The sequence below is a fragment of the Bison bison genome, unplaced genomic scaffold, assembly GCF_000754665.1.
Source record: "Bison bison bison isolate TAMUID 2011002044 unplaced genomic scaffold, Bison_UMD1.0 scf7180017863350, whole genome shotgun sequence".
Lineage (NCBI taxonomy): Eukaryota > Metazoa > Chordata > Mammalia > Artiodactyla > Bovidae > Bison > Bison bison.
In genome coordinates, this window is record NW_011493922.1 from 329,193 (window position 1) to 343,419 (window position 14,227).

The window sequence follows — 14,227 nt, forward strand, 5'->3', positions numbered from 1 at the left end:
AAGATTGCCGGAAGAAATATCAATAACCTCAGATATGCCGATGACACCACCCTTATGGCAGAAAGTGAAGAAGAACCAAAGAGCCTCTTGATGAAAGTGAAAGAGGAGAGTGAAAAAGTTGGCTTAAAACTCAACATTCAGAAAACTAAGATCATGGTATCCAGTCCCATCACTTCATGGCAAATAGATGGGGAAATAATGGAAACAGTGGCAGATTTTATTTTTTTAGGCTCCCAAATCACTGCAGATGGTGACTGCAGACGTGAAAATTAAAAGACGCTTGCTCCTTAGAAGAAAAGCTATGACCAACCTAGACAGCATATTAAAAAGCAGAGACATTACTTTACCAACAAAGATCTATTGAAAGCTCTGGTTTTTCCAGTGGTCATGTATGGATGGGAGAGTTGAACTATAAAGAAGGCTGAGAACCAAAGAATTGATGCTCTTGAACTGTGATGTTGGAGAAGACTCTTCAGAGTCCCTTGGACTGCAAGGATATCCAACCTGTCTATCCTAAAGGAAATCAGTCCTGAATATTCATTGGAAGAACTGATGCTAAAGCTGAAACTCCAATACTTTGGCCATTTGATTCGAAGAATCAAAACATTAGAAAAGACCCTGATGCTGGGAAAGATTGAAGGTGGGAGGAGCAGTTGATGACAGAGAATGAGATGGTTGGATGGCATCACCAACACAATGGACATGAGTTTGAGGAGGCTCCAGGAGATGGTGATAGAGAGGAAGGCCTGGCGTGCAGCAGTCCATGAGGTCACAGAGATTCAGACACGACTGAGTGACTGAACTGAACTGAACTGAATAGTGTTTAAAGAACTTATTTGAGAGTGAAGACTCAGCCAGTCACATTGTCTGTGTGTGTACTCAGATGCTCTGTGACATCCGACTCTTTGCAACCCCATGGACTGCAGCCCATCAGGCTCCTCTGTCCAGGGAACTTTCCAGGCAAGATACTATGGTGGGTTACCATTTCTTCCTCCAGCGGATCTTCCCAAGCCGTGGATCGAAGCTGCATCTCAGGCATCTCCTGCATTGGCAGGCGGATTCTTTACCACTGCACCACCTGCGGAGCCCCATTACACTATCTGGGAGATTCTAAATAATGGAGCCCAGGAATGGGCTCCTCAACCTAAAGACACAGCACTGTCATGCAGCTGTTTTGGCCTTGAACTACTGCTGGTTATTCCACAACTGGCCCACGCATACATGGGATGCCCACAGTCATCACACAGAGATTTGTCATTGTACACAGGACAGCCCATGGATAGGTCTGCTTTCCAGCTTCAAGTTTCATCCCCCTGATTTCTTTCCACTGCCTCTTGTTGATGAAATATCACTCTGACTCATTCTGACATAGGAAAGGAAATTACATAATTGTTTGACTCTTTCATAACTTGAGCATTCAATGGGAAAGCAATCAAGACTGTTTATGAACATTCCTCTTTTAAAATAAAATAGTATTAAATAAGGTTTTGAGGTAGTTGACCATGTAGTGTTTGCAGAAATAAATAAGAACTATTTAGATAAAGACAGAAACTTCAACAAAAGCATTATGTATTTTCTGCTTTTCAGTCTGTTCTTGCTTTTCTTACAGGTTGTTAGCTGAAGGGGACTTTTAAAAAGCTGTTTGAAAATAACGTCACATCTAAATAAGCATTCCTTGGGCCATTCATTATTATCACTTCATTCTTTCTGGCCCTTTTAGAAATAATGTGCTCATTTTAAAACTGATATGCTTTCTTCTGGTAATTACTTGCATTTAAATTTCAAATCATTAAAAAGTATTAAATATTATTCACTTTTTTTCTGGTTCATTTTCTGAAGTATTTCTATACAAATTGATATGTTAGTAGGAATAGAACAAATATTTTTGAAACTAAAATTGAGCATTGTATTTCTGGTTTTTGAAACTTACTTCCCATGAAAGAAAATTTTTCTAAGATCTCTATAAGCTATTCATAGGGCCACTAACTAGGGTTACCCTTTTTTTCCACCTACGGTCACTCTCCAGTTCTTACTTAACTTTCTGACCACCATTTGATGGGCAGAGACATACTGCAGAGAAGCATGCTCACTGCAGAGTCAGCGGAGCTGGCACTGAATTCTGGCTTCTGAACCTCCTTCCATTCCACTATAAGATCTTACCCCCTCTAGCCCACCAATTGTTTTATTGCTGAAGTTAGAATGTTGGTGTCTTTCTTATTTGAGGGTCATTGTGAGGATGAAAATAGAAAATGTATGTGAAGCATTCAGTTCATTGTCTGACACACAGTAGGAGCTTAATTAAAAGTTACTAAAAATAACATTAATTATGTACATCTGGAGTAATTGAGGTAGATGTTATAATGCAATGCTCAAATCTGTTCTAATTATACCCATGACTTTACTAAAAGCCTTTCATGTTTTCCATGATTTTATCTAATACTAATAAATTGCCTTTTAAAGGTAGAACCCATAGCTACTATTTGAAACACAGAATATTCTGTAAGATTCTATTTTATGCCAGAATTGTTTTTTTTAAGAATTATAAATTTACATATAAAAACCATTATAAAATATGATTGTATATTGCATAATTATGAAAAGTGTATATAATATAAATATATAATATAATATTACCTGCTAGCCATATGTGTACATACACACATATAGAAACATATATCAGTCAGTTCAGTCACTCAGTTGTGTTCGACTCCTTGTGACCCCATGGACTGCAGTGCGCCAGGCTTCCCTGTCCATCACCAACTCCCAGAGCTTGTTCAAACTCATGTCCATCGAGTCAGTGATGCTATCCAACCATCTCATCTTCTGTTGTCCCCTTCTCCTCCTGCCTTCAGTCTTTCCCAGGAAACATATATGTATATGTGTATATGTGTGCATATACACACACATGCATATACAGGGAAAGAAAGGAGAGTTATTCCCTGGTTTAGATTTTTATGAAGGTCTTCTGTATACTGGCTTGCCCCTGGATGCTACTGGATACTTAAACCACATGTTACAACTTCACAGAGAGTCAACTGTACTCAATGGAAAGCGATAAGTAAACTCAGCTATGTTAAGGGATTGAATTAAAAGTCACACGACTTAAAAAAGACTACCACGAGACCCACCTAAAAATTACTTTCTGATAGGGGACTGATTTAGGCTACAATTCAGAATCCCCAGAACATTGAACATTTCTGATTTAGGGTATTTTGGAATACTCTACAAAATTTGGAGGAAAAAAAGAAATAATAGAAAATACTTAACATAGAATCATAGTGGGGAAAAAAATAAGATTACTATAGAAAGTATTGTTATAAGCTATAAAGAATGTGAGAAGGATATTCCAATGATTTTAACCTCTCCCTGAAGCAGAGATTAATAGAGTAATAATTTTTATTTTGTTGCATAATCCATATTAAAGACAGTGATTTAAATGGCTCCTGTGATGTATGAAGCATTAGATATATCAAAGGCCCTAAGTCCAGGCTATAAAAACCTTAGAACTTTATAAGATGATTGGCATATGTTTGTGGGATTAATTTTTTAGAATGTAGAGCAGGACATTTTATCTAACAAAATTCCCACTAATTCAGATTATCTCATTTAAATTGAGGTCATGTGTTATTTAACTATCTAGATATTTTATAGGGAGATAAACCAAATAAAATTAATGTATCCGAATATGATAGTAGAAATGACATTTTCAGATATTTACATTTGTTTGTTTTTAATTACAGCAGTGTTCTCTAAAGCTACAGAAACTACGGAATATGTTATGTTATAAACATGAATAACCTTATTCTTTTTAAATACCACAATAATTTCAAAGAATTATTTGCTGTTGACATGCCCTAAAATGAAATACACTGGTGATAAAACAGACTTCAGGTCTTAAGGTTATACTGACTGTTATTAACATTGAACACAGGCATAGACATGAAAAATGGGCCATCTGTCCTTTTTGCCAACTCAATGAGAATATCTTAAAAACAAGATCAGTACTTGTGCTTAGCTCATTGATATGGATGAAGAGAACCTTAAATTCACACTGCAATATTTTCTATTCCTCATATGTGAGTCATCATTACAAAAGTAAAACTTTTACTTCAAAAATAAATCTCCTGCTCTTTCAATGATATCAAGCATTTTTAATAATACTCATTTCAAATTTAAGATTATATTCTTGGGTCCTGCAGAAAACCAGACTTGAGGGTTTAGTATGTAGACATTTACCCATTTATATATCATGATAGCTGATCAACAAAAAGAAAAATTCTGCAAATTACTTATTTCTTTTTATATTGTACCAAAATCTTGGGACATTTGAATGTTTGACAACAATAAACATAATATGATTAACCAAAGCATTTTATTTTTATCTAAGTGATTTGGTACCTAGAAGAAATAGATTTAATTATTATTAATTAACCTTCAAGTCCAAGGAGAGTTAAAATTTTTCTGTTGTGAAACATAAATAAAAGCCATTCACTACAATAAAGCCTGTAGCCTAAATCTGTATCTAAAAGAAATCATGACTGATGACAGTATATATAAATACATTTCTTTGATTTTTAAGACAAAACAAAAATCACAAAAAAGGTGGTGGAGTTGAATGTATATAAGATTCACAAGCTAAATTTCACAAGTGAAAAGCTGACGAGAAAGATTTACTGATGTTAAAGACATTGGGATCTTAATGCAGCAACTCAAGCCTTCTGCTTGGGTACCACAGCTCCAACGAGGCGACCTCACAGCCGTAAGGATGCTGCTAGACTGGTCAAGTTGGTCATTTCCACTCTCATCATTTTATCAAAATGGTTTAGGATGACAGATGGGCCTGGGAATTTAGAAGTCTTGACAATGGACTAAGATAAGAGAGTATCTACGGTTGTTGATACTTTATCTAAAGTTGTAGCTTTATGATAAGATCAGACTGGTGATAAATTGATACAGCCCAATGGGATATTTGGAATCATGATGCCAAGCTATTTAGGTGGTAGAGCTATATATCTGGGCATTGAGAAATCTGAGTATGGTAGGATTGGAACTGACAAAGACTGGGACTAAACAGATGAAAAATAAGAGAGATTGGAAGAGTCCTGTATCATGTCAAGGCAATCATTGTATGCATATACATATTTGTGCAAACCTGTACATATAGCCTAGTGCATCCTCCTCCTTGACTCCCTCATTTTGACTCCCTTTCCAGGGAAGACCATACAGATACAATCATTTTAAAACCTGTGTATAAAATCTACCCCAAAAAAGGAAAAAAGTATACTACTACCTGTATGATGCAATATGGACATTGCTATGCCTCACAAATTCACTTTTTGTCCAAGTTATATATATGGCCTGCTGCTAAGTCACCTCAGTTGTGTCCAACTCTGCACGACCCCAGAGATGGCACCCCACCAGGCTCCCCCATCCCTGGGATTCTCCAGGCAAGAACACTGGAGTGGGTTGCCATTTCCTTCTCCAATGCATGAAAGTGAAAAGTGAAAGTGAAGTCGCTCAGTCATGTCCGACTCTTTGCGACCCCATGGACTGCAGCCCACCAGGCTCCTCCATCCATGGGATTTTCCAGGCAAGAGTGGGGTGGAGTGGGGTGCCATTGCCTTCTCCGATATATATGGCACTCTCCCATAACTGGTAATAGGTCCTGATTTCTCTTTTTATTCCACAACGTCTTCTCCCTATCAAATTATAAATTGTCTTCAATAATCTGTTTCTCTGATATAACATATTCTCTGTCAGCTTTCTTTGGGAGCTTCTAAGACCACAAGTGGCTGCTTTGTCATTTCTCTCTCTATAAAGGAATGTTTGCCATTATAAGCGTCTTACTTCCTTACACTGTAGCTGACTTTGTGACCTTAAAACTTTGGTTTCTTTGTGTCTCAGTCATCTCTACAAAATAGAAATAGGGTATACATTGTCATTAAACTTTTTCTCACTGAAACTACTGTGGTCAAGATGAATAGTGTAGGCACCTGGGCCTCAAACATACTGGAATGCTGGGGGAGAGTCAACATAGATCTGGGGAAGGAAGTTTGATATTCTGTAGACATTATCTAAGAGTAGAAGTCACATGGCCTTTTATCCAGGCATGTGTATTTTTTAGTTTATCAGTTTTCACAAAGGTTTATAAACCCATCTTCGGCTCAGTGGTCGGCAAGAAGTAGCCTCAGTTAGCAACAGAGAATAGTAACCTCCCAGATGCTGTAACGAAATTCAGTCTCTTATTTGTTAATTCACTTACCAGAAATTTGTGTTATACTCGCTCTATCCCAGCATAACTTGGTGTAACTATGAAGAGACGTGGTTCATATCCTCAGGGAGTTGAGAACAGAGAAGTCAGACAAGAGGAAAAATGATATACACATGCACCACACAAAAAATACCATTTCTGCAGTGATAAGTGAATAACCGCTGGGGAATTGTGAGAAAAGTAAAATATGTTACACATATAAACACACACCTTCGAATAAGCTCAATGGAAGAAACAAGTTGGCCAATGGTTGAGAATAACTACTGGATTATTATGGGAAGATGCTAGCTCGGGTATTCCCTATTCCCTTTGCTGCTCCTGTCTCTGACCCAAGCAGTTACAAAGGCTTATGTGCTGATGGGGCCTGGAAAGAAGGAGCACGTGCGAGAGATTTTATTTCATGAACCAAGGAAGAGGCAGGGACCGGCGGGGAAGAGACCTGAAGGAAGGCTCCAGTGAATGTGGTAGATTCCGGGAAAGTCTGGCTTGAGAGGTGGATGAACAGAGGCTGCCTGCAAGAGTGGTCCTTGCTGGGTCTACCAATTTCCCCAGGCCTTAAGCAGCTTCTTGGTGAACGAATGCTTTTGTAAAATCATGAGTCAAAAACCATAAGAGCAATGATGACCCTACTAAGATTAAAAACTTATATGATATAAAAAGAAACTTTAAAAAGTGAAAGGACAAGCCAAAACAAAGAAAATATATTTTTTAAAAATCAAATTAGCCTAGAAGAAAAATGGGCAATAGAGCAGGCATTTCATTGAGGAAAAAATTAGAATGCCAATAAAATTATCAAAAGATGTTAAAGCTCACTAATAACATCTGAGATACCAATTAAGAGATATTGACCCAAATTAATCTTATACCAAGGTAGTAATGAAGTTGTGGAAGGGAAAGACTCATAGACATTATTGGTTGAAGTAAACTTGGTGCCACTACAAAGGAGAGCAGCTTTAAAACAGCTGGTAAGACTGAACGCGCTCACAAGCCCGGGCTCGCTCGTGTTCCTACCAGGTGAATTCCACAGTGAAACAGGCACATTTTCATTTTAACTTATGTACAAAAATGCTCAGGTCTACTCCCTTTGTAAGAGCGAAACATAGCAACAACCCAATTATTCTTCACTGAGTAAATGGATCAGCTTTGTTCACACAGTTCAACAGTGAACCAAAATGAAAACAAATGAGCTCTATCTACAAATACTGACCTGAATAAATTGCAACAGGCAAGGTGATTTTGAAACACCAAGGTGAATTTTTTAAAAGTATGAAATGATTTGAACTAGTCAAAATGTATTCAATGTAAAAAATGCCTTTTAAAAAAAATTATATAAAAACTTGAAAAATGTCTATGATATATTGTTTACAGAGAGCTCTATATTTTATAAAATATAAAAGTTATGTATACATCTACCAATGTCAGGAAGGTGGTTACAGCTGAGAAGGAAGGAAGGAGAAAGAAAGAGGGTAGTCTATAGCTACATGTGCTACATTTGATTCTGAACAAGAGACAGCCTTGATGCAGAGAGGTCAGCATCTGTTTATTCATGGCAGAGGACATCCCGTGTAATACTATTTTTATTTGATGAAACCACAATTAGAGTGGGGGAGTTCACAGGCACACCTCTTAACAAGAACAAAAACCACGGTTTGTCAGGGGATGAGATAGAGCAGAAAGGTCAAATGTCATAGAGGTGAAGAGGACAGTGGCTTGGTGGTGTGCTTTGGGACCAAGCATGGAAGAATCCAGATGCCACCATTTACTAGACCTGAAGACGCCAAGTTTTCTGCTATAAAGTGAAGATGATAATGGAATCACTTACATAGGAGTATTGTGAAGCAAATTGTACTGATGCAGCATATATAAAACAGCTGGCACTATGCCCAGAATAAATTGTCCATAAATGTCAAAGGACACATAATCCATTCATCAAGATATTAAAATTTCCAGTCTGAGCACGTAATGACATGAAGATATTGTGATGGAAAATGGAATGATACGGTAATTTAATAACAAGCATTAGTTGAACGTCCACTAGGCTCCAGCACTCTCCATAATTTACTTTTGAAAGTGTTAGCTGCTCAGTCCTATCCGACTCTCTGTACCCCCATAGACTGTAGCCTGGCAGCCTCCTCTGTCCACTCTGTCCATGGGATTCTCCAGGCAAGAATACTGGAGTGGGTTGCCATACCTTAACTCTTCCAATAACCCGGAAACAGCAACTCTCTCATCCCATGCAAGAAGACCCAGGACCTAAGAGGCTCAGGATTTTGCCTGAAGCTCATAAGAGTTGTGAGGTGTGGATTAAAGCCCACATCTGATTCCTAAACTTGTGTATTTACTTGAAATTTTAAGCCAAAGTCAAATATGTCCATCTGAGCCTGGAAAAGGGGACATTGAGAACTCTCCCCAAATCCTTTAACATGTCTCCAGGAACACTTTGGAATAATCCAGAGATAAGTCAGGAAAAAAAATATATACTGGACAAGATGAATTCTAATTTAAGATTAAATTAATTAAGGAGCAATTGAGGGTCCCAAAATATGACCAAGACAGTTTGAATCCCAGATCCTCCAATTACAAGCTGTCTGACATTGAGCAAAGTACCTAACTGATATAAAATTAGTTCCTTATAACCTACCTCAAGAGTGTTGTGAGCATTAAATAAGATAATACATGTGAAGTACTTAGCAAAGTGTCTTGAGCCTAAAAAAAAGATCAGTAATCTACTGATCAATTTACCACCACCACCACCATCATCATTGATGTTTTCACTGTTATGAAATTAATCAAATGTATTAAAAAAAAAAAAAAAAAAAAACTAGCGGTTGCCTGGCACAAGATGTGTATTATACCGCCATCATTTTTCCTACTTTAATGCCAAAGATACCTGTTCTGTATGGGGCTCAAGAAATACATAGTACTGTTACATGCAAAACTAATGTGGGATAAGATAGCAATCTCAAAACACATTGATGAGAAATAGTTTTTTTCTGCAGATTAGATTGAATATTGAGCTAATGGTACTTTTGTTAGAGATTTCCCTCCATCCCCAATAGTTTAGTATCTGCTTCTCTGGATATTTTAGTGGTTGAGACATTCCTGGCTACATGGAAATGTGAAATGTTCATTAAAAGAAGCATCCTAGTCACTGCCTTGTAAAGATGATTCTGACAACCTCGTTCTTTATGAACTATTTGTGTGTTGGCTTGTCCAGACTTTGGACGAGTTGGCCACTGAAGCAGAAAAATCACCACCAGGCTTGTCATATATCATTGATGCAATGTGCCTTTCTATGTGCCTGGCTGAGCAGCTCCCAATGACATTTGACATGGGGTTTTCTCCCAAGGCCATGGCATGCTGTGTGCAGCAAATCTGAGCTGAAAAACTAGTGCATAGCCGGGTATTCTTGGTAGCCCTCCAGGCATTTCACGTTCATTTATAAAATGCCTTCTTTCTACTTCAAATTAATCTTATGTTCTTTCCAATCACCATTGTAATACTCTTTTGACTTTGTATTCTGACAAGCTTGAAATAGCTTGATAGGATTGAACTAAAGTATAAAAAACCAGAGTTACAAAAGTCAGAAATAAATGAAAACCTGAAAACCTGAAAAAAATGAAACGCAAGTCTGCAAAGTTACCTTCACAGCTGTGCTGCTGCACAAGTCAGGCCCTGCATAGTTTTAGGCCTCTACATTCTTTGTTTTGAATTAAGCTGTGGGTATTTTTATAGAGCCGTTAAGACTTCTCTAAAATTTGGAACACTCCTGGGTGTTCTCTGACTTTCACTGCAAGTGGGACTTCACTGCTGGTTTATGGAAAAGCTACTAAAACAACAGAAGGGTGGGTATCACGTGTCTCTATGGAAAAGCACTAGCTTATGTGGTGATTAATCTGAATAGGACATTTATTTCAGTCCATCAATCTAGATTTTTTTTTCTTCCTGGATATATAGTTTAATGCCCATTCAGGTTCAAATATTATTATATTTCTTTAAATTGTCCACCATAATATATGTTACTGGGTTATCCATTCATTTAATAAGCATGTAATTGGCACTGCCTGTGTGCCTGACTTTTGGAATTCAGAAGTAAATGGCACAAAGTGTCTTCAAAGCATTCTTGGTCTGATAAAGGAGGAAGAAAAGCAAACAAGGAATGTGTAAGGTACATCAAAGCCCCAAAGTAGTAGCTACAGGGGCAGCAGAAGAGAATGGGAGTTCAAGGAAGGCTTCCTGGAGAAAGTGATCTCTGAGTCAGACAAAAAGGAGTAAAATAATGACAGGCAGTATGGGAAGTCAGACTTTGGTCATTTGTTAAACAGAAGGATCCAAGTATTGGCAAAGTCTAATTGAATTAGGGAAACTGAACAATATGCATGGGGCTTTATGTTTAAATGACACTTTCATATATTCACCCACTCATTCCTTCTTCTTTTTTATAAAAGTCCCTTGAGGTGTACAAACCAATATGTATCTTATAAGTTGGAAAACTGGCTTGCAGAGTTCCCACTCAGTGACTGTTATCTGAATGAGATAACTCAACAAATAGTTACTGAGTACATACTCCCTCTCTGTCCCTCAACTCCCTATCTGTAAAATTAGCATAATAATCATACCTCTCCTAAGATTATTATGAGGCATAAATGAGATCATGTATGCTAGCAACATAAAATAGTCCTTGGTTCTAAATCAGTGTTGTATAAGCTGGTTCTTACTAGCAGTATGAGAATGCCAGATACTTCTCTAAACACTAATTGTGAGCAAAACAAAAGCTAATCTTCTTGGAGTTTACAGCATAGCTAAGAGCAGACAGAAGGAGAGAGTAAAAGAAATGAAGTTGAAAGATTTGCTGGGGGAGGAAAAACATAGATTGCATAGGAATTTTGTAAACGTGAAAAAAATAGACTTTAAAGCAAAAGAGAGATCTAACGTATGCTTTGAAAGAATTACACACTGAACAGATTGAAGAAGGGCAGGGGTGGAGAGAGTAGATGAATTAGAAGAACAATTAGAAGATTATTCAGACAATAGTGGCTTTGGGTCAATATTGGGGGATCAGGGGCGGTGATAAAAGGTGCAGAGCAAAGTGGTCAAAATCTGGATATATTTTGATGATTACCAGGCAGAATTCACTGATGGATTGGATGCGTGGTGTTCAAGAAAAGGTTCCAGAATTTTGACCTAAGGAGGTAGATCAAAGCTGGCATTTCTTGAGATGGAGGAAGATTTATGAGGAAGAAAATTGGCAGCAAAAATAAAGATTTAATTTTCAAGCAAGTTAATATTAAATATATTGATGACTATATGGTATTATAAAAGACCAAGGAATTGACCTGTGTTAGCATGTGGGGCTTGGATGGATGTGGGGCTTCTCAGGTGGCTCAGTGGTAAGGAATCCGCTTGCCAACACAGGAGACATGGGTTCAATCCCTGCATTGGGAAGATCCCCTGGAGAGGAAAAACCACTCCAGTATTCTTGCCTGGAGAATTCCATAGACAAGAGAATCCTGGCGGGCTACAGTCCATAGGGTTGCAAAGAGTCAGACAGAACTGAGCATTCATGCTCAGGAAAGAGGGATAGAAATGAAATGAAGAAAGATACTATCATGGCTTGAAGATTCAAAGTGAGAGGTGGGCAAAAATCACACTCATAAAAGAGAAAGACTCTTAGGCTCCAAATGAGAAGCATCAAGTAGAAGGATAATGAGGATTAAAACTGGAAAGGAGGGATCAGTGCCTAGACTGCCAGGATGAACAGTTGAAGCTACAATTTACTAGTTGATTGGCAGCAGTTTTTAACTTCAAATTAATCTTATGTTCTTTCCAATCACTGTTGTAATATTCTTTTGACATTTTATTCTGACAAGCTTGAAATAGCCTGATTAGATTGAACTGAAGTATGAAAAACCAGAGTTATAATAGTCAGAAATGAATGAAAAGCTGAAAACCAAGTCTGCGAAGTTTCCTCCACAGCTGTGTTAGTGCACAACTCAAGCCATGTCTAACTTTAGGTCTCTTCAGTATGTCTCTGTTTTGAATTAAGTGGTGAGTCTTTTTGCAGAGCTGTTACTACTACCACAAAATTTTAATGCTCCTGGTTGTCTTCACGTTTATCACATAATATTGAGTTAACTGTTTATGTGGTTCACTCGCCCACTAGATTATAAATTCCCTGGTACCCTGTTCACCTTTGTGTTATCACTGGCCAGCACAGAGCCTCACATGTAGTCTGTACTCAGTAATTGTGGGAGTAAATTGAAAAGAAATGGTTTATACTCATATAGGAACTCTAAGATGGTAAGTTCCCTGGGTCTGTTCTGGTATAAATTCAAAACACTCATGCTTTCAGAGTATTTGAAGTTGCTGAGAATGTTCCAGATATCTGACTAGCTCCAAAAAGAAAGAGAAGCCCTCACTTCCACAGCCTGCAACAACTCTTAGCATTCTGCTACTTCCTTATTTCACCTCATATCTGAGCCAAGAGCAACATTTCAATATGTCTCTTACATTTAATTTACTACACTCCAAGTCACATTAGGCTTCCCTGGTGGCTCAAGGGTTAAAGTGTCTGCCTCCAATGTGGTAGACCCAGGTTAGATCCCCGGGTCGGGAAGATCCCCTGGAGAAGGAAATGGTAACCCACTCCAGTATTCTTGCCTGGAGAATCCTATGGACGGAGAAGCCTGGTAGGCTACAGTCCACAGGGTCACAAAGAGTGGGACACGACTAAGCGACTTCACCTTAAGACACGTTGAACTGTGGTCTCCTTGAAGAAAAACACACAGATGTAGTTTTTTTTTTGCCTGTTCCCATTCATCTATCTTTAATTTACTCAAAACTCAGAGAAAAACGCATGTGTATTAAAATATGTGTATGGCATTGATTGGTCCCCATGCGATTATGCCAGCAACAACTGGTAACACCCTATGAGGGTGAGAGTCATCTCTGTAGCTTGGCTTGTGCAGGTCTATACCCTGGTGAGCTGGACAAATAGTCTGAGGGGTGTCTCTTCTTCTCTCTGAGACTTATCATTTCAGTTAGGGTATATTTATTATACCTCCTGCTTGCTTTTAGCAACTGATAGATTTCTTGAAGATGGAACAAGTACTTTTTCACTAGGAAAAAAATTTATTTTTATTGTAGTGAATCTCTTTTTAAAAGTTTTCAGAGACGTCAGAATAAATGTCATCTTAAGTTGGTACAAGCTGTTCAAAATGTTGATAAGAATAAATCTGACTAAAGGTGTAGACATCTATTTTTTTTTTCCCTCTAGTCCCACTTTCAGTCCAGTGCTCATTATTCCAAACTCTCAGCCTTCATCTTGGTTCTTATTCTTCTTCCAACTGCTATTCTGATCTCACATAAGACCACATATACTTTCCTATCATTTCTGTCAACCCAAAGCTCCTCATCACCACAAGAGAACCCTAAGCAGTATTCAGTTCAGTTCAATCACTCAGTCGTATCTGAGTCTTTGTGGCCCCATGGACTGCAGCACCCCAGGCTTCCATGTCCTTCTCCAACTCCCAGAGCTTACTCAAACTCATGTCCATCAAGTCGGTGATACCATCCAACCATCTCATCCTTTGTTGTCCCCTTCTCTTCCTGCCTTCAATCTTTCCCAACATCAGGGTCTTTTCCAATGAGTCAGTTCTTTGTATCAGGTGGCCAAAGTATTGGAGTTTCAGCTTCAGCATCCATCCTTCCAATGAATTTTCAGGACTGATTTCCTTTAGGATGGATTAGTTTGATTTCCTTGCAGTCCAAGGGACTGTCAAGAGTCTTCTCCAACACCACAGTTCAAAAGCATCAATTCTTTAGTGCTCAGCTTTCTTTATAGGTCATCTCTCACATCCATACATGACTACTGGAAAAACCATAACTTTGACTAGACAGACCTTTTTTGGCAAAGTAATGTCTCTGCTTTTTAATATGCTGTCTAGGTTGGTCATA